The sequence below is a fragment of the Camelus bactrianus genome, chromosome 16 (genome assembly GCF_048773025.1).
Source record: "Camelus bactrianus isolate YW-2024 breed Bactrian camel chromosome 16, ASM4877302v1, whole genome shotgun sequence".
NCBI classification, from domain to species: domain Eukaryota; kingdom Metazoa; phylum Chordata; class Mammalia; order Artiodactyla; family Camelidae; genus Camelus; species Camelus bactrianus.
In genome coordinates this window covers 56,921,191-56,937,278 of record NC_133554.1, presented here as the reverse complement: position 1 = coordinate 56,937,278, position 16,088 = coordinate 56,921,191, and the positions used below count along the sequence as shown (strand labels likewise).

The window sequence follows — 16,088 nt, the reverse complement described above, 5'->3', positions numbered from 1 at the left end:
TGAGGGCTGAGCCTGCGCTGGGCCTGACTTCAGAGGCTCCTTTCCCGCCCTCCCTCCTCTGCACCCCCGTTGCAGGGAGGGGGAACCTGCTACCTCAGCCCTCCTGGATCCTCGTCCTCCCACCATCCCCCACCCTGGGCTGGGCTGCAGGCCCTCCCGGGACGCTAGGAGGCCTCCCTCAGTGGGGCCGAGGCCCAGGGCCTGGTCTCCAGCACTCTCCTCTGGGCCCACACCCACCGGGCTCCATCACCGGGGGAGCCCCACCTCCCACCATCCTTAGTCTCAGAACCTGGAACTCTCAAGCCCTTGATATTGCCTCACTCTTGCCCTCTTAGTCCTTGCCCTCTCCCTCTCCTGCCTCCCTCTCTCCGAACTTCCTAAAGCCCCTCCCCTGCCTGCCTGCAAGTCACCTGACTGGGCTGCTGGAGCCCAGCCGCACCCGGATTCCCCACCCAACTCTCCCAGTTCCAGGGTGGCAGCTTGAGAGCCACCCCAGCCCTGCCAGCCCCCACCCCATCCCAGCCACACACTCGCTCTCCTGTCAACACTCACACACCCATGCACATACACACACGCACGTGTACATGGGGTGCACACGAATGCACATGCGCACCTGGGTGCACTGCAGTCACGGGTCCAAAATGCACACATGTGGATATGCACATATATGTGTGCACACCTGCATATGCACGCGCACACACACACACACTCTTGCACCATCCAGTTGGTTTCATGCCCCATGCTCCTTCCTCCCAGGCCCACGTTCTTCCTGCATCTCAAATCCCCTCCCTGGGAGCTGCACTTGTGATGTGGGGATCAACATTAGCTCCCAAAGGCTCCTTCCACAGCAGCTCCCGTCTCACTCCTCAAGACAGTCACATTCTCCTACTCCCAGGAACTGGTATCTCAGCCTACAATCCATTTTTTACAGCTGAGATGAAAAAACACAAGTCAATTCCTTATTACCGTCCAGTATTGGTGAATGGGGGGGGTCCCCGCCCACCGGCTGTTTCGCTGGGAAAGGGACTTTCCTTAGAAGGAGCCAAGGCGGCTTGTATCAGCTCTTAACAATTTGGGAAGGGAAGCTGAATAGCTCTTTACTGTAATTCGAACAACTGAATTATTCATCGGGAGCGGCAGACAGAGATTGGACAGTGACCAGAGAGACAGGAGACCCCAGCCCAGCCCTGTGACCTAGGTCTGGGGCTGCCTCCCCGCTCCTGAGGGGCCAGTTAGCTCGAGGGGTCTGGGAAGGTAGTGTTCCCAGGGGTCCCCCGGAGTGGAAGAGCACTGGTTCCATCTGGGAGGCGGAGGTGGTGGTGGGAGGAGACTGAATCAGAGGGTGTTGGCTGTGTGGGGACCCACATCCACAGGCACCCCTGGCCCCCTGGGGACTTGTCCTAACAGAGGGGTCTCATTTGGTCCGGCCAGATGGACCCCAGGCCACAGCAGACTGGCACTGTCCTGAGAGGGCAGGTGTCCAAGTGCCTGAGTCTCCTGTGCCATCCCCTTCCTGCAGCCTGGAACCTTCCCTGCTGCTCTTGGGGGTTGGGATGGGAGGGAGTGCGCCAGATTCCTAAACAAAATTGAGGCCTGGCCTCCTCCTTCCATGGGAGGCTCAGGAAGGGAAGACAAGGAACAGGTGGACATCAGAGCAGGTCCCTCATATTCAAAACCCAGCCCCGACTCTCCTGGCCTGCTTGGGTGGGCCTCCCCAGGCACCCCCTCAGGCCGTGGCCCTGCGCTCTAACCTGGAGGGAGGCAGGGACAGAGAGCCAGGCACGAAGTCCTCAGGCAACTGAGGCCTTTTGGCTGGGGGCCCAGCTTGGCCCGTCCCAGTGGAGGGAGGGACCGGAGGAGCAGGGGAAGGTGGGAGGATAGCCTTTTAGTCTCCAGCAGGAGCCTCCTTTCCCCACAAGCATTGGGGTGGCAGACGAGGTTTTCTCCGCTCGTCTTCCCGCCAGCCCACAGCGCCCGAATCTGGCAGGCGCTCTGTAAATATGAATGTAGCGAATGAAACCAGTGAACGCACGAACGAAAGATGCAAACCCGGGCCGAGGGAGGGCATGCGCTCAATGAGTGAGTGCGCATGCGTGAGGTCTCAGCCTCCGCGTGGGAGGTGAGGCTGCGGAGCTGGAGGGGAGAGTCAGGAGGGGCCAAGAGGAAAGTCAGAGAGAAGAGGAAAAGCGAGGGGGACCCTCGTAGAGGCGGCAAAGAACGTTCTTCGATGGGAGGTGAAAATCAGTGTCCCAGGAGCGGGGACAGGGAAGGGGCGAAGGGGTGCAGGGGAAGAGGGCGCAGACTTTTGGAAAGTGGAGCCCTGGGGGCAGCACGTGCTGACTCACCGCCTGCCTTCAATTTTCCCTGTTTCCTGGGGATTCTCATTTTATTTTCGGGAAAGCTGCCTGCTCCGTGACTAATTTGTTCTTAAACAAACCAAACCCAGGCAGTGAGGAGGCTGGGCGGGGCCTGAGTCACTCTCCGCCCAGGAGGACCACACCTCAGCTCTGGGCCTGGCCTCCCCACAGCTGGGGGGCGGGTGTCTCTCAGCCCTGGCCTGATGGTGGCTCGGATGCTCCCTGATGGGGACACCCTGGGCTGTGAGGGATCCCAGGCTGCTGAGTGAGCGTCTTGATTGTCTACTGCCTAGAAACAGTGCCTGGAACAGAGCTGACGCTCAGTTCGTGTTTGTTGACTGACTAACTGACTGGCTCCTTACTCTTCTCTCACCAATCCCCTCCTTGAACCCTTCCTCTCCTGAAGCCCCTCAGTTTGGTGACACGGATTTTACTTAAGAGTTACCCTTCACCAGAACCATACCCTAAGCTAGATAGGCAATCAGTTCATTCTATCCAAGTCTCTATGACCTTGTCTGGCCCCTTGGGATGTGCTTCTAACTGCTTAGGCATTAGAGTGGCTCAGGGGTGTCCATCCCACAGCCTGCCTGTGCCCAGCTGGCCACAGAGCCAAATCAGGGGGCTGCTTGCAAACCAGGCACTCTGCTAGGCAGGGGAGATGCTGCTCCCTCAAGTTTACATAAGAGGACACTGAGGCTCAGAGAGGCCCGAGGTCATTGAACCAGGAAGCAGCAGATGCAAGATTTGAACCCAGATCTCAGAGCACCATCCAGTTTACTAGCCTGCTGTCTGTTACCCTCTGTTGAAGTGGAATCTGAGCCCCAAAGACGGGTCAGCCTTGGACATGGTGGGGCATGATGATTTGTACCCCAGTGGGAGGGTGAGGGTGGGGATGTCTTCTCCAATGGCAGGTACAGCCCAGATGCTGGCACCAAACCCAGGTCCCATAAAGGGGACGTCTGCAGGACAAGCCACTGGCATATGGGAAGACGCAAAACCTCTCTATTTCTACTTTTATCTCATCCTTTTAAAATGTCAACTTTTGTGGGTTCATAATCTATAAACCTAGTAATAAAGTGCCTATGGTTTATAAGTAAGTCAGTCCACATATTCTGGAACAATTTCCTGAAGGGGAGAAACGGGGGCCCACACCCCAGTCGGCTGCACCCAGGGATTCACGCATAAACAATCTGCGTCCGAAAGCGTTCCGGAGCCTCGCGCCGTTCTGGTTGGGAGTTAGCGGGGAGACAGGACCCCGCCCCCAGCCCCTCCTGGGGCCCAGGCCCACCTGCACCCTTCTCAGGGCGTGGCTGCTGCCTGGCTCCTGCCCCCGCCTGGCGCGATGCCACCTTCCTCGGGGTGGCCGCGAGGTTACCGGGAAGGGAGGCGGGCTCGCCTGGCAGCTGCTGACATCCCGCCCCACGGCTTCCCCAGCGGGTCCCCGCCCGCGGCCGCGCGCCAGCTCCCGCCCGCCTCGGCGCCCCCCCCCCCCCCGCCGACGCTCCGGATCCCCAGGGGTTGACCCGCGCCCAGGGCGGCCCGGCGGGGGCGGGAGCCCGCGGGCGCCGCGGTGCCCAGCCCAGCCCTCGGGCGAGGCGGCCCCGGGCTGCATCCACCGAGCCGCTCCTCGCCCGGGAGCACGTTTCCAGGAAGCGCGCGCAGCGCGGCTGGAGTTCCCGACAGCCGGCCCGGCGCGGACGCGCAGAGAGGCTGCGTCTGCACCAGCGATCAATGCGCGCCGGGCTCTCCTCCCTCCGCGCGCCCCCGTCGCACCCAGATCTGGGCTCATTGCAGGGGTGGCTCCCTTACTCCTTTCTTGGTGGACAAGTCGCTTCGCCTCCTTGCCTGCCTGTAAGAGGAGGGTGCCAGTCAGCCCCACCCCAGAACGGTGTGACCATTACCGGTGCAAGGGTTCAGGACCCTGCCTGGAGTCCCTGCAGAAGTCATCACTTTTATCCGAGGGCCAGGCCCACTGACCTGCAGTTGAACCAGCCGGCTCCTCCTCCTTGACTAGAACTAGTCTCTCCATTCCCCCGACCTCGCTTTTTTTTTTTTTTTAAGAGGTTCGAGTGATCAGCAAATATTTCCTTGGAACAAACTCTTAAAAGGCGAACAGGGACTTGCTCTAATCAAGGGTTGGGGACCTCCGATTTGTGTCTGTGGGGCAGCAGGGAAAGAGGGGGAGCCGGGAGACGAGGCCGGAGAGGGCTCTATCTCAGCTTGGGGGCCCCCTACTCCTGATCTGGGATACTGGTGGGGAGAGAGGGGAGGAGGGAGAGGAGGGGGTGGAAGACCCAGGGTGACTGGGTTTTGGGGAAGGCTCAGGGATGGCACATGCCCTGCTGGGGAGGTCTGACGGGAACAGAAGAGGGGGCGCTGCAGGCCCTTTCCCCTCCCTGGGGGTAACTCTGGGACCTAAAGCAGGAAAAGACCAGGGGGGCTCCTGCTTTTGCCACGCCGCCTGTCTCAGCCCCGGTTTCTGCTCCTTACCCAGAAGGCAGAAACGAGGGTTCTAACAGGGACCAAGTGGCAGAGTAGGGACCATGAGGCTGTTCAGCCCCGCACAGGGTTCTCCCCCTTTCCCCTGCCCACCCCTCCCCCGGGGGGCTCTCCAGTTCGCCTGGGTGGGGAGAGAGGCCTAGTTCTGGCAGGAAAGCCGGCTCTGAGGCCCGAGGTCCCTAACTGCCTCGGACCCCACTGGGCTTAGTGTCCTGCTTCGAAGAGATAGCCCTGTGGAGACTGGGGGTGGGGGGTGGCGTGGGGGCTCAGGGGCCCTCAGCCCGGGGAAGCTTAGGGGTGTTGGGGTAGGATGGTAAGAAATGTTGCTGTGGACTGCAGATTCACCTAAGGGTGTCTGGGAATGGCAGACTGGGGACCTGCCCCTTGAAGTTGTTAGTTGCAGGCAGGGTTCCTTTGAGGGGACCCAGGTCTCAGGCTAGGCATTTCCAGGGAGGGCTGGCTTTCCAAGGTGTTGTGCTGTTCCAAGGTCCAGACAGGGTTACCCTCCTTCCTCAAGCCTTCGCGCCATCTTTATCCTGCCTGGGGCACATCCATGCAGGCATTCATTCACCCATCCATTCACACATCTGTCATGTGTTCACTCACATTCATTCATGCATTCACTCACTCACTCATCCACTCATTCCATCTCTCACCCCACCTCTGCTGAGTGCCCCTGGCGGGTCAGACACAGGCTAACCCTGGAAACACTGTGAAGGAGCCCTGATGTGGAGGAGGGGGAGCCCCTGTTTCAAACCTGAGCAGCCATGGGCACAGGGGAGAAGCCCCTAAGCCTGATGTAGGCACCCAAAATAAATTTTTTTAATGGAAATTTGTATTGAGATCATTGCAGAGTCACAGGCAGTTGTAAGAAACAGCACAGCAAGATCTATGTATGCCTGCTCAGTTCCCCCAGTGGTAACACCTTCAACAGCACGTACAACATCCCATCCAACGTACTGGGCTTCATGCAATCTGTCCATCTTCTTCTCATTTCCCCAGTTCACTTGCATTCATTTGGGTGTGGGTCTGGTTGATATGATTCTGTCACCTGTGTTGATTCATATGTCTGCCATCAGTTGAGATGCTGAACAGTGTCACCACCACAAGGACCCCTCTCATGGTCCTGTATAATCACACCCACCTCCCCTCCCCTCCCCTCTGCATCCTGCCCCCCTACCCTAGCATCCCTTAGCCCTTAGTCCCTGTGGGTGAAGATTTGGGGAGTGGTTTGGCTGGGCGGTTCTGGCCTGAAGTCTCTCATGAAGCCGCAGTCAGATATGGTCAGGACTGTTGTCATCCGAAGGCTTGACTGGGGTTGGGGGACCCACTTCCAAGGTGGCTGGTTCACATGGCTGTTGGCTGGAGATCTCAGTTCCTCTTCCTGTGCGCTCCTTCATGGGGACAGTTTGAATATGCTCATGGAATGGTGACTGGCTCCCCCAAGAGCAAGTGATCCAAAAGCCCAAGATGGAAGAGGCAATGAACACTTCATGACCTTGCACCAGAAATCACACTCAGACACTCTGTCATATTCTATGGGTCACAGAGATTGTCCTGACTCAGTGTGGGAGGGCCTACTGAGGGCATGAACACCAGGAGATGGGATTGCTGGGGCCATATTGGAGACTGGCCATTATACGAGGGACAGCAGCTGATGGGGGCTTGGAGAGGGCTATGGACAGAAGACTGGGCACTTGAACAGCCAGGAAGACGTCCCCAGCGTGCACCCCAAGGCCCTTAAGTGTGAGGCCATCCTCAGCTCTTTTCTTCTAGTGGTTCAGGGAACGAGCTGGTTGAAGGAAACCACAGCTTCCAGTCTTGTGTCTCCAAATAGGGCCCTGGAGCCCCAGGGAATCAGGGCCCTACAGAGCGAGGTGAGGGGAGGGGTACCCCGTCCAGGTCCCCCCCCACCCTTTGCCTTGTGGAGCTCCTGTCTTGCTACTCTCGATGACACAGGCAAGCTTCTCTGCTCCCTCACCGTAGAGATGGGGGAACTGGGGAAGGGACAGGGTTGGGGGTTCACATCCATTGTGTGTTGCCACTGGAGGCTCCCTACAGTTTCTCCCATTTAAGCCTGGGTGCCCTCTACCCACATTATCCAGATGAGGAAACTGAGGCTCGGTGGTCCCTTGGTGAGTTGGGTGGAGACTGGGGAAGATGCAGTCCCGATCTCCTCTGGCAGTCGAATCAAGGCTCCTGCACCCCGGGCCCCCCTCCCTGGGCTGAGCTGGGGGCCAAGGGAAGAAAGAGGGAAGGAGATGGTCTGGGGAGGTCAGTGCCCAGCAGGGGGTATGGGGCTGAGGCCGGAAGAGGGCTGGAAACCCTGCCCAAGGCTGATCCCAGACCTGGGCTCTGACGCCATGGGCCAGCCTGCTGGCTGCCAGCCTTCCCCCCATTGATCTGGGGAGTTCAGGCTCACATCTCTGGCTGCACAGGCTTCCTGGAACCAGCCTGCTATCTCCTTTGCAGCTCGCCCAACCTGGCGGCAGTGGGGAGGACCCCATGGGAGGAGGTGGGTGACAGGCACCCCTAGAGCAGGCTGGATATTCAGATCTCCTCTGTCCCCTGGAAACCCTGGGTTCAGCGTCCTGGAAAAGGTCTGCGTAGTTCAAAGGGAGGGTCCAGGGGGATGCTGAGGCCAGATTCAAGCAGGGAAGAAAGCTCGTGGACCTGGAATCCAGGGGGAAGAGCAGGATCATCTCCTGGTCCCCTAGATCAGGCGGAACAACGTGCCCCAGGGGAGGATTCCTGAAGTCTGGCTGGGAGCCCGAAGGAATGATACAGGGGAGGGCGGAAGTGAGGAAAAGCTGAGGTGTCACAATGGAGCCCAGGGAGGGCGTCTCCTGCCATCACCTCCGAGCTCACTTCCCCAGGTGGAGCCCCATCTGCACAGAGCCCCCCCCAGCCCCCCGACTACCACGCGAGCATCCTAGCCACGGCCCCATGATCTGGCTTATTCTGACTGACTCCCCATTCACCAGCAGTCAGAGGTGGGGTCTCCTGCCCACTCCACCCCCTCCCCCTGTGGTGGCGGGTCCAGAATCTAACATGAAGGCCGACCTCTGCGGGGACAGGACCCACTGCCGCCCCTGCCTGACATCATCTAAACATGAGAAGTTGGGGGCTGGGGCTGTTCCAGATCCCCCTTCATAGATGAGCGGTCCAGAGGCGTCCAGTCCCGTGCCCAGGTTCCCACTGCTGCTTGGTGCCAAGATTAACGTCCAGGCATCTCACAGTAGCCAGAAGGTGCGAGCCACCAGGTGCCCGTAGACGGATGGATGGCTGAGCAAAACGTGGTCCACCCAAGGGAATCTTAGTCCAATGGAATCTTCAAGAGGAAGACATTGTGACGCACGCAGCAACATGGATGAACGCTGGGGACACTGTGATTGGTGAAGTAAGCCAGTCACAAAGGGACCAATACTGTAGGATTCTACTTAATACAGGGGTATTCAGAATAATGAAGTCCAGAGGCAGAACGTAGGATGGTGGCTGCCAGGGCCCAGTAGGAAGGGAGGAATGGGGAGTGAGTGTCAAGTGGGTAGTTTCAGTCTGGGGAGGTGGAAGTCCTGGAGACGGAGGGGGTGATGGTCGCACAACAGGACTGTAATTAATGCCGCTGAACTGTGCGCTTCAACACGGTTAAGACGGTAAATTCTATGTAGTGTGTGTATTTTACCACAATCAGAAATAATAAATAAAAACAAAAAAGCCCCTGCATCGACCTCAGTGTCCCTGGCACAACCACCAGCCTGCCCAAAACCAGCTACTGGGTCCAAACCTTTGCTTCTTGCTGTCCCCACAGTCCCTGGGCAGGGGAACAGTCAGGGGATGGGGACACCAAGCGATGGAACCCAGGTCCCACAGTCCAGGAGCCCTGAAGATGTTCTGGGAGAAGCCCCAGGGGCAGCTGCCAGTCAGACCCAAACCATCCCTCCTGCCTCCCCCACATTGGTTGCAGATCCAGAATCTGATATGAAGGCTGACCTCTGTGGGGACAGTGCACATTGCACCCCTCGGGACATCCCCACAGAGAAGACAGGGCACGCCCGCCCTCCCCCTCCAACTCACCTACACACCCTGGGATACTGGGGCAGACGCGGGCCCCTAATCCCTGGTCTCGATGCAATGATCTTGGAACATGCACGTGCGCACACATACACACCCCGGTCCCCTCACCCAGGACTGCACAGGGGACAGGGGATCCCTGCCCCTCAGAGTATCCTGCCCAACCCCCACCCACCCATCTCAACTGCTCCTCCAAATGAGAGTTCCAGTGATGCCAAACACGGGCCCCATGGCACCAGGCTCAAGGCAGGCCAGGGCCAAGACCTATACAGAGACTGCCTGGAAAGAGGAGGCCAAAGAATGCAGTGGGCAGCTTGGCAGAGAGACAGACAGAGCTGCTGGGCTTCCAGTAACACGCTGGCCCTGCCCTGACCTCGCCCACCAGCCCAAAGACTCAGCCAATAGATGCCCCGTCCCGGGCTCCAGCCCCCAGCAGCGCCCGGCCCAGCATAGCTGCTGCAGGGCCCTCCTGGTCACCGCCCCCTGCCCTCTGGTGACAACAGGACGGGAACTGGATCCCTGTCCTCTCAGGGTTCCAGCCGTGCCGGGAAGGGGGTATCTTTAGCTTCCCTTCCTGGAAGCCCACTGGCTCCCGTCCCACCGTGGCCCAGCAGCGTGGCCTCCAAGCCCAGGCCACCTCCCCCTCCAGCACCAATTCCCTAGAAGAGGAGCAGGCATCCCAGAAAGGTCTGCTTGGCCAGCTCGTCTCCCGCCCGGCTCAGGACCCAGTGCCCAGCCTGACCTGAGCCGGCTGACCCCAGTCCCCCGCCCCATCACGAAGCCCTTGTCTGGGGGTATGGGCCAAAACACGCTGGCCCTGGTCTAATTCGAGGACCTTAAATACCATCCAGGTGAGTTCCTTTGCCAGAGGAGGAGACTGAGGCCCCAAGGGAGGATGAGAGTGGCCTGGGGTCACAGAGTCACAAACAGGGGCAGTTTCCCAGCACGCTCGTGTGTTTTCCTGGCACCAAGGTCTGAATCATGATCTGAACAGCTGTCCATAAAATGACCTGGGCGGGGGCTCCTACCTGCACACCGCCTGCTGCTGGGATGGGCAAAGTTGGGGCGAGGCTTCGAGAAAGTCGGAGTCCAGAAAACGAAGAAGAGGGAGGGGCCCGCGGGCTGCTCCGAGGAGAAAGGCTTGAGTTCCAGAGGGAAGAAACAGCTCCCACCTGTGGGGCTTCTACCGGGAAGAGGGCCCAGGGGAGCACAGGTGATAAGGAGCTGAATCAGCCACAAGGCAGAGAGAGAACAGGCTGGATTTCAAGCTGCAGGGTGGCCCTGGGGCCTCAAAATGGGGTGTGGGTGCACTGAGCCTCTGGCCCAGGAACGAAACTGGGAAGGTCAGGCCTGGCCTCACTTCCTGGCCCAGAGAAGACACTCAGCCTGGATCTTGTGCTGGGGACTGGGATGGGGGCAAGACTGAGAAAGTCATGCTGTAGTTTGTGGGGGGAGGGAGGGCGGGAGGGGGCGGGTAAGAAGAGAAACAGTGGGTGGCCAGTTAGCTGCAACGGGGGCAGAGAGCAAGACGCGTCAGGAAAAAGGAGTGAAGAAAAAACGCCTCTGTGCAAAGGTGAGCGGGTCTGCACTCACTTGAGAAGCAGCTCAGGAAGCCCTCAGGGAGGAGGTGGCCGGGCAGGGTGACTGCAGAGCCACAGGCAGACGTGGGGGTCAGGGCACACAGTGCTTGGAACAACATAAAAGTAAGAGGTGGGAAAGGATGGGAGGTGTGCAGCGCTCATGCCTGTGATTTCAGCCGTAAATAACAAAAGAGAGATTTAAACTTATCATTGTGTTTTTTGAAAATTTTATTTTTAAATTTTTTTTGTTTTTAAAGGTTACACTCCATTTACAGTTATTACAAAATATGGGCTGTCTTCCCTGTGTTGTACAATACATCCTTGTAGTCTATCTTATAATAATCATTGTTTACATAGCCCCAAAATCCAGAGCTTAAGGGTTCCACAGCTGGTTAATAAATAGCACAAGGATATTGGCAAGGGCCCAAGTTCTCTCCTTCCATGCTACCAGTTTAGGGTGACCAATCATCCTGTTGCCCAAGACTTTCCCAGATTTCGTGCTGAAAGTCTTGCATCCCGAGAAATCAAATCCAGACTTTCAGTTACCCTAGTATTGAAGCTGGTGCTCCTCATGGGCACAATATAGTTGCCACAGCTCCAGGCATCACACCCTCATGAAATGACAGTGCACTGAGCAAGAGCAAATGGGGTGCAAGGAAAACATATTTCTCCTTGAACTTCTCAGAAGCCTACAGAGACACCCCCCTTACATTTCACTGGCAGGCTTGAGTCTCACGGTTACCTTAGAGCAATTGCTGACAAAAGAACAAGGGGTTGTTACCACTGGCGTAGACCCATCACTGCTCATCCTCAGGGTGGGATTCTGTTAGTGAGGAAGAAGGGGTTTGGCTGCTTGGTGGCACCCAACGGCGTGAGGCCAGGCTGGACAAGGCACACAGGGAGACTTAGGCTGCTCGGCATCCCAGCTCTGCCCCACCTTTGTGGGTTACTGGTGCTTGCCGAGCCTCATGCTTGTCACCTGAAATAGGGACAATAACAGTAGCTGTCCTCGCAGAGTTCTTGGGAAGAGCTGATGAAATCATGAAGTAAAGTGTTGAGCACAGTGTCCAGCAAATGAAGCAGCATGGCAGCAGGTATCAGTGCAGACCCACTGTTTTCAGTTCAGTTCAGTTCCCGGGACAGCTGGTGGTCCAGTGCAGATCCTTGCTTTGGGGCCTCAGTCTCCCTGCGGGATGGTGTGCTGGAGGGTGGGTGACGGAGGGTCTTCGGGGGGGCCAGATCTGCTCCATGGAATCTTCTTCCTACACAATTCGTTTCTTCTATGTAGGACTATTTCTTTGGGGTGTTTTCCCAGAAGTGCAAATACTGAATCAAAGAGAATGGACTTGGAAATGATGCTTTATTTTAAATTATGTATGTAATAGATGATCTTTGTAGAAAGTTAGAAAACACAGAGAAGGGGGAGGGTATAGCTCAGTGGTAGACTGCGTGCTTAGCATCCTGGAGGTCCTAGGTTCTATCCCCCCAGTACCTCCACTGAAAACTGAAATGATACTCATAAACCTAATTATATTAAGGAAATAAAAATAAATAAACCCACATAAATAAAAATAAGTAAACCTAATTACCTGCCCCCCAAATTTTAAAATAAATAAATACAATTAAAATAAATAAAAAATTTTAAATTACCGATTCTTTTTAATTATTAAAAAAACATAGAGAAGCAGAAAAAAGATTATGAAAACTGCCTGGTTGGCTTTTTAATTTTTGAAAAAGTAAATCATTTTTAAAGACAGGCCTGTTTGGGGAAAGAAATGACTGGTACCTCACCCCAGTCCTGGTGGAGGCCCCCAGCCAGGCTAGCCAGGGGACCAAGGTGTCAGGGTTTGGGGCTGAGCTGGGGAGGGAGAGGCTGGAGCGGTCTTGCCCCAGGGGGACTCAAGAAGTGGCCAGGGGAGGGGCAGGGGGGCGGGGTGTGAGACACAGGCTGCGCCCCTGGGGGGTGGCCCCCACCCCGCAAAGCAGGGGCAAAGGAAGGCGCAGGTTTTCCCCGGGGCTGAGGGAGAGGGGCTCACACTCAGAGGGGCTGGAAGGTGGAGTGGAGCCTTTGGGGGCAGGAAAAACAGGGCGTCTGGCGCTGGGCATGCACCAGTGCGGCTGAGCCCGGGGAGGAAGCAGAGAAGAGGCTGACTCCCACAGGGCCTGGGGAGCCCTGGGAAGGGGCTGGGGTTATTTCCCCACTGTAACCTGCAAGCTTTGGAGCCAAACAACAGAATAACTAAGTGCACGATCAGTGTCTTAGAAAGGCCGCCTTCCTGCTATTGGGAGGAGCCCCCACAGGGAATGAGGAAGGAGGACCAGGAGGGAGGCCACTGTGGTTCTGCAGGTGCAGGGCGCTGGACCAGGACCAGGGTGGGAGAGGCGGAGGAGGAGGAGGGGCCGGCTTCTGGACCTACCCTGAAGGCAGAGCTGGCTTTACTGCTGGATTGAATGGGGGATGCAAGAGGAAGACAGGGGTCAAGGATAAAGGCACCGTCCAGGTCCTGATGTCTGGCAGCTTGGAGTTCCCTGGAAGACGGGTGGCAGGGGAGGGAAGTGTGATGAGGAGGGTGGCACCAGCTGGGCTGGATGCTGACGGATGCAAGGGCTGTGTCCGGCTGTCCCATGTCAACAGTGGATCAGCAACCCAAGCTCCATACCTAGTAAAGCGGGTTGTATTTTAATCTCTTTTTTTTTTTTTTCTAAAATACAGCATACATATTGAAAAATACAGAAATCCCAAGGGTGCAGCTGGGTCAAATTTTAAACTTAACACACCTGTAACCAGGTCGAGACAGAGGACACCAGCACACCAGGAGCCCTCTTGTAACCCTTCCCAAGATGTCCATAACCACTCCCTGGACTTTTTTTAACGCCATATTCATTTTCCCTGTTTTTGTACTTTTGACATCGATGGAATCCATCGATCTGTACCTGTTGGTGAACATGCAGAGTTTCCGCTGGGCGTGCACGGGGTGGGGGTGGGGGGATGGACCTGCTGGGCCCCGGGCTCTGCACACATTCAGCTCTAGGAAGTACCTGGAGGCAGTTTCCTAGGTGGTTACGGCAGGGCAGCGTGGCTCCCACCGGCAACTGATGACAGTCCCAGGGGCTCCAATCTTCACCGATGCGAGGTGGCCCATGTCCTTTCCACCGAAACCATTCTGGTGCGTGGGCAGTGGTGGTACCCTGGGGATTTAATCTGAGAGCCTTTTTTAGGTTTACCAGCCATTTGCCATGTGGGCATCCTGTTTGCCCAGCGCCCCTTCCAGTCTTTTGCCCACTTTCCTTTTTCACCCTGTCTGTCTTACTGATGTTTGGGAGTTCTTTATTAATTTTTTTTTTCTTTCTTATTTTTTGCAGGGGCGAGGAGGTAATTATGTTTGTTTGTTTGTTTTATTCTGTTTATATTTTCAATGGCGGTACTGGGGATTGAACCCAGGAGCCCAGGCATGCTGGGCATGCCAAGCCCACACTCTACCACCAAGCTATCCCCTCCCCTGGGAGTTCTTTATACATCCTGAATCTGGGTCCTTCAACAGCGGTGTGCAGCACAGCGGTCTCCTGACACTCAGTGACTCGTCCTTACTCTCATAACAGCCAGGTGCAGGCTAGGGATGGCTCAGGGGACTTCAGCACCTCTCCCAAATGTCTCCCAGGCCTCCCCAAGGAATATTCCACCTGTGTAGAGCAGTGCAGTTGCCAGGCAGGCCCAAGGTCGCCGACCCCCCGTGCTCCCTGCAGTGTAGCCCTCTAGCCCCCTTTGTAGAAACTTCATAGAAATTCTGGGACTGCCACTGTCAAGGGCTCAGCGAGCATGTGTCCATCCGGAATGTGTCCAGAAGAGAAGGTGGGGGTCCAGGCTCAGACCTGAGCACGTCCCCGGCTCCACTCCTGCAAACAGCTAAGCAGCAAACTGGGCGCGGCTTCCTTTACACGTGTGGCCGCAGATCTGGGGGTCCACACCCCCAGGAACCCCACGTCCTTTCCTGAGTGCCTGCCTTTGCCGGCTCACTCCCTTGTGACTGTTTCGTACCTGCCGGGACCTTTGCCCTCCCCTCACACCTCCCTGCCCCCTTCCTTCACAGAGGAACATAAAACCGAATCCATCTCCCTACTACCCAGCCTCCCCAGTTTTGCTTCTGTTTTTTGGTATAGCCTCTAAGTCATCATGTGTCGATTTCTATCTAGAGCACCCATCACACGATCGAGGTGCTTACAATTCAGGAAACATCACAACAGAACTCACAATCAGTAGTTAAATACAATCAACAAATTACAGAACTTAAAAAAAAATCGGAACGAAGCAACATTATGTCAAATTTCAAAGGCGCTGAGAAGTGGCTGGGTCACCTTGCAGGATGACTGGTGCTCGCCCCAGCTCGGGCCCTCTCTGATGCCAGGGACCTCCCTTGTCCCCTCTCACTGTCACCTCCCCAGCAATCTTCCTGTGCCTACTGCCTGCCGCCACCATGCACCCCCGGATGCGCTGGGCCATTGCCCATCTCCTAACCCTCCCAGGGCCCCACGGGGCTCTGCTCACAGGCCTGCCCCCTTGGCAGAGAAACTCCTTGAAAGCAGCATTTGTCCTCGCCCCCCACCACCCGCCCAACCCCGCACAGCACCTTCTCAGTCAGCTCGGGCTGGCTTTTGTCCCCACTGCTCTTGTCAAGGTCACCAAAGTGCCAGCCCTGTTCCCATTTGTGGCCTCGTCTCTGTCCTGGTCCCTTGGAGCATCTGCAGCAGTATCTGACCCCGCTGCCCCCTCCCTCCCCTCGGACCTGGCAGCTCTCTCCCAGGCCTTTTTTCTCTCACACCAAGCACTTCTCGGTGGCACCAGTCTCGCAACTTAACTCAGTTCCGACACTAGTCCACGTGGAGAAAGTGCCACATCCCCCAGGTCAAGGGCTCCAGCCCACGAGGCTGTCCCCTACTTCAGATGCAATCACAAGCGGTGGGTCCCCGGCTCCCCACCACTTCCGTCCCACTTGGCTACATGACCTACTACCCCTTGGCTTCAATCATTTGTTAGAAGGGCTCACAGAGCTCAGGGAAACGTGCTTACCAGCTTATTATGTAATAAAGGACAGGAAAGTTCACAGAGCCACAGCCCACAGGGAGACACACAGGGTCAGATCTGGGAGGGTCCCGAGCAGGAGCTCCCGTCCCCGGGGGGCTGGGGTGCGTCACCCTCCCGACACGTAGACGTGGTCACCACCCAGGAGCTCTCCAAACCCTGCACTTTGGGGTTTGCTTTGGAGGCTTCCTCAGGCAGGCGCGATGGACCATTAACCCCCCTGCCAGCCCTGCTTCCCTTCCCGGAGGGTGGAGGTTGGGCTGCACGTCCCCAGTCGCGGCCCGTCTTCCCGGTGACCGGTCCCACCCAGAGTGACTATCGCCCAGGAAATTCCAAGGGGTTTAGGGGCCCTGCGTCAGGAGCCGGGCGGAAGACCAAGTGTTAGAACAGAAGACAATCTGTGTGGCCTTATCACTTAGGAAATGACAAGGGTTTTAGGTGCTCTGTGCCAGGGACTGGGGTCAGAGCCCAGCATATATAATAATATGTAATACATGACAGTAA

The 16,088-nt window shown here is 56.9% G+C and overlaps 1 long non-coding RNA gene across 1 annotated transcript; it reads right to left on the bottom strand.

Annotated features, from left to right (window-relative positions):
* Positions 1 to 10,727: 10,727 nt before the first annotated feature.
* Positions 10,728 to 14,607, bottom strand: LOC141573538 (uncharacterized). The gene is made up of 3 exons (XR_012499318.1): positions 13,547 to 14,607; positions 12,925 to 13,036; positions 10,728 to 11,833 (listed from the first exon to the last, which is right to left on the bottom strand). It is a non-coding gene; the product is annotated as an uncharacterized LOC141573538 (long non-coding RNA).
* Between the last annotated feature and the right edge of the window lie 1,481 nt (positions 14,608 to 16,088).